This window comes from Habropoda laboriosa, unplaced genomic scaffold (assembly GCF_001263275.1).
Source record: "Habropoda laboriosa isolate 0110345459 unplaced genomic scaffold, ASM126327v1 scaffold2, whole genome shotgun sequence".
NCBI classification, from domain to species: Eukaryota; Metazoa; Arthropoda; class Insecta; order Hymenoptera; family Apidae; genus Habropoda; species Habropoda laboriosa.
In genome coordinates this window covers 273,719-278,086 of record NW_017100190.1, presented here as the reverse complement: position 1 = coordinate 278,086, position 4,368 = coordinate 273,719, and the positions used below count along the sequence as shown (strand labels likewise).

The window sequence follows — 4,368 nt, the reverse complement described above, 5'->3', positions numbered from 1 at the left end:
TCCTTCCTTGTGCTCAGTCTCCGAAAAGTGGACGGAGGAAAGGTTGCGCTAAGCATCGTTCACCTTGAATCGCGCGCCACGCTCCGCTTGACCGCGAACTTTCCGCCCGCTAGCTGACGCCTAAGTTTAGCCACTTTCTTAAACGTGCTCGTTTATAATTATTCGTTAAGCGTGAATTTAGTTCACGGCATTTCGCCAATTCGCCGGACCCTGAGCTTCTCTTTTGCGCGCTCGCCGCGGATTAGAGTTGAAATTAAGGCCAGTTAAGGAATCTTGAAATTCACCTGCGCGACTTTGCAAAGCTGCCTTTTATTTCCTACCGCTGTTCGTCACGCGTTTCAGTCACCTTCGGCGGCCAAGGAAAAGAGTAGAAGAAGCGCGGTAGGTAGAGGAGGAGGCGCACCGATCGAGTTTTATATTCGCTTGGAGAAGGCAACGCCAGATGGCGATCGGTGTCTTTTCGCTCGAATCCGTGTAACGCGAGAGGAGAGACAAAGGGGCGATCGACGATGCACTCTGTTGGCTACACACCGCGCGTATCAAACGGGCAACGCTGCCGCATCGGCGAATTTTCCTCCACCCCGATTCGATTCTCACGGAGATTATACGGGACGACAAGGGACGAGCGGTGAACGCCATAAATGGCAGCAGCACGGCTGCTCATCGAGAATCAATTGTCCTCCTTCCCTGCCTGCCAGCCAGCCAGCCAGCCTTCCTTCCTTCCTTCGACGCTCTCCTCTCCTCTCCTCCAATTTCCCTTCCAAGCCTGTTTTCCCGTTTCCCCCCCCCGACAAATATCTATCCAAGGATGGAATCGCTCGGAGCATCGTCCTCTCTATTCTCGACTTTCATCGCGAAAGAAAAAAAGGCTGCGTTTCACTTTTCGCGAAAACGCGATCCCCTCGTTGAAGGAGAAACGAGCTTCGAAGAAAGTCCTCCTTCTTCCCCCTTTCGCCGGCGGTGTCGTCCCAGTTCGATCGAGGAACCTGGTGAACGCAATACCCTCGTTCTTGAGAGAATATTAACGAGATCGAGGGACAAATGCAACAACGACGTCGGTTACGTCCCCGGCTAAAGGGTAGCCGCGCCTTAGAGAAGCTTTTTTCGCGGTTACGTCGTTCTCGGCGCAATTACGTAACCGAGCTCGACTTGGCTCGGTTAGTTCCCTCTTGTCGTTGCGGTGAGATCACGTAGAAACCGATGTCCCGCGGACTGTTACGTCGAATCGAATCGAATCGAATCGAATCGTGAAAGAGGAGCGATAGCGGTAGATATAGCCGTTCCCAGTTTCATCGAACGCACGATGGAATAAGGAAAAGGAGGTCGGTTGAACGGTCGAGAAACGTTTTTCGATCGTATCGCTGCTCTGAAAATACGCCTTCGAGGCTAATATTAGAAGGATAAGTAGACCTTCGTTTTTCGAGCAAATCGGAGAAGGAAGATCGGCGATCGGGGAGCAACCTTGACACGCTCGATCGATACAAGAGATATCGCCACCGATCATTTCCCCTGGCTGACCAAAACCTCCTAAACGCGTTTCTTACCTTTCGCGAGAGCTCTTCTATTCTTAATACAATGCCAAGGACGCGCTTCACCCACTTCGCGTTGATTATACGGGTGGGTTTGGAGGATCGATAAATCGAAGGTTAACCACACGCGCGGCACGTGTGTGCAGAATAATAATATCCGCGACACACGGGGATCCTACGAAAACTGTTAATCTTTCGACAAAGTACAACGCTCTTCGCGAAACCTTCCATTCTTCCTTTCATCTCGCGCCTATTTATAGCGTGAAATTCAACTGCTTTATCGTTGCGTAATGCAAATTCCCCTATAGATATCGCGATGAAAAAATCGAGCCGTTCGAAAGAACGCTGTTCTCGCTGCAAGCAACTATGGTTTCCTTTTATCGAAATGACGTTAACAGCGGCAATGACGCAGCGTTGCGTCACTCTTATTAGAATGACTACGGCTGGTAAAGTTGGAGGTATTGTTGCCAGTCGATCGATCGCGTGTGATCGCTGTACGGTAAAAGTTCAACTTACGGACGTCGTACTGTTCCATAGGTGGTGGTGCTAAGTTTCTATACGTATACCCAACTATTTAGGTTATCGATCGGTGGATCGAGAGGCTTATTCTTCGTTGAAAATAACCAGTGTCCGCCGTTGCGTTCAACTCACCGCGAAAAGATTACCTAGTCGATTCCATAGGTGGTGATATCTGCACGCGCGCAAAGGGATGGTGTCAAGGATGCGTACACGCTAAGCTGACCGATCGATCGATCGATCGATCGATTCGCTTTCAATCTGGGGCGGGATACGCACGCAGATGCATACGTAGTTTGGATCGAGAAAGCGCGTCCGTATGCCCGAAGCGCGGATCGATCGAAGACGTAACCGCAGGAAATATCGGAAGAATCGTCCCCAAGGAGACGGCAGACCGTCTTACGCGACCCACCAAAGTCAATTAATCTAATGGATCCAACTCTCTACTTGCCCCTCCAGCAAGCTCGCTTTAAATGTATTCGTTGCACAACGAACGCATCTAGGCGCGGTACTCTCCGTTTAATATCTATTCAAGCGGTGGCATCCGATGCACGTTCGGCGGTGTTGTACGTGACTAGAGTAAAGGCACGACCTAAAGAGTGGTTTACTTCGGACTGACTGGTCGCGCGCGCGTCCCAGCTTTGCTTCCCGCACCAACGAAAATTCCCATAGAAGGGGAAATTAAAGGAGATAAGAAGCGTTCGCACTTTCGATCGGAGAGACAGTTCTTCCACGCTTTACGTCTGCTTCTGCTTCTGCGTCTGCGAAGCAAGCGGGGCGACGCTTATGCGCTGCGTCGGGCAGAGAGAGAGAGAGAGAGAGACAGTGAGCGTATCGACGGTGTAAGATCCAGTAACGAAAGAGCGGAGCTCGCTCGCGTGTCCCCGTCACGGCCGTTCCACGCTCAGTTAGCAAGAGACTCGCGATCGAGCAGCACACTCGCTCGACTTGTTCGATTCGATCGCGGTTCGTTCGTCGCCCTACTCTTCCGCTCGATTTCGGCCGACTTGATACACGGTAAACGGGGAGCAGAAAACCACGTGGCAGCGCGACGACGCCTCGTACCTCCCTCGAATTCCTCCCGTTCCATTCACCGTCAAATCGCCTCTATCTGGTTCTGTATGCGTGTACGTGCGTGTGCGTGCGCGTGTGCGTGCGTGCGTGCGTGCGTGCATGTGCGCGAGTGAAATCTATCGACCGTTTCTGCATCGTACGTTCTGCGGGATGCTGCGCGTCTCGAGGGAAGGTGAACGGGTTCCGTTCCGTTCCGTTCTCCCGCCAACGAACGCAGCACGTGAAAAGTGAAGGTGTGTGGTGTATACCTACCTACCGATCTTCGCAGATCGGCTCAAGAGCCACCGCGAGAATCAGCGAATAGAATAGCACGAGAATTAAAGTTAACTCGGCGCCTCGTGATTCATTGATTCGCAACGTGAACAATTGGAAGGATAGGGCGAGTCGCAAACAAGCAAGAGAGGCGCGTGACGCGAGTGACGCGAGTCCCGTCGCGATGAAACAGGTTCGCCGTCGATCATGGGCCAGCTTTTCCCTTGGTCCTGCCGTTTCGTCTCGCGAACCTTACCTCTTTCGTCGTGGAATCTAGCGGAACCGGTCTTACTACCGATACTCTCTCCCCACGGGCAAGGAACGATAGACTCTCCTCCTTACTACCACTCTAGTAGTCGTTCCATTCACCATTCCACCTTGGAAGGTTCTCGGGTCGTGTCCAACTGGAAACTATTTCGGAAGATATTATTCGCATACCAACCACTATCGCGGTTACGTTAACTTAACGTTCGTCGCGCAATAATAGCTCGGAAGTCGTTAACTGTCGTCCCCGCTTGGTGGAAAATACTCGAAGCAAAGTGGACCTCGTGGCTCGGCCATGCGTCATAATGGCAACGCGATCTCCGTTTACTCCACTATATAGTCTAAGGTTACGTACTTGTCCGCCGCGTATCGGAGAACTGGCCTAATTCGTTTAACTTAACGACATTAGGAAGTCGGGCGCGCTCTCTCTCTCTCTCTCTCTCTCTCCTTTCTTTCACCCGCGCTCTCCTCTCTCTCTCTCTCTCTCTCTCTCTCCGTTGGTCTCTGTCAAATCCGTGGCATCATTCTCGGTGCACAGTGGGTTCGGATCGGTGCCCGCGTAAAACTCACCGTGCTAGTTACACCGTAAATCGTACGAAAGCGAGTGTCACGCAAAGTATCGAGCTAGCAGGAGTGTTGTATGTACCAGCAGAGAGGTACCGAAATGCAACGCCGTTGTCCCCGAAACCGAACGGTGCTTTCCGTCCGCTTTTCGTTTTGCATTCCTTCCGAA

General features: G+C 51.9%; 2 protein-coding genes across 4 annotated transcripts in view; one reads left to right on the top strand and one right to left on the bottom strand.

Annotated features, from left to right (window-relative positions):
* LOC108580161 (serine/threonine-protein kinase MARK2-like) overlaps positions 1 to 4,368 on the top strand; it is a 42,264-nt gene that overhangs the window by 4,501 nt on the left and 33,395 nt on the right. The gene's annotated exons all lie outside the window — the stretch shown is intronic.
* The window catches only part of LOC108580162, a 21,745-nt gene that overhangs the window by 9,059 nt on the left and 8,318 nt on the right, over positions 1 to 4,368 (bottom strand). The gene's annotated exons all lie outside the window — the stretch shown is intronic.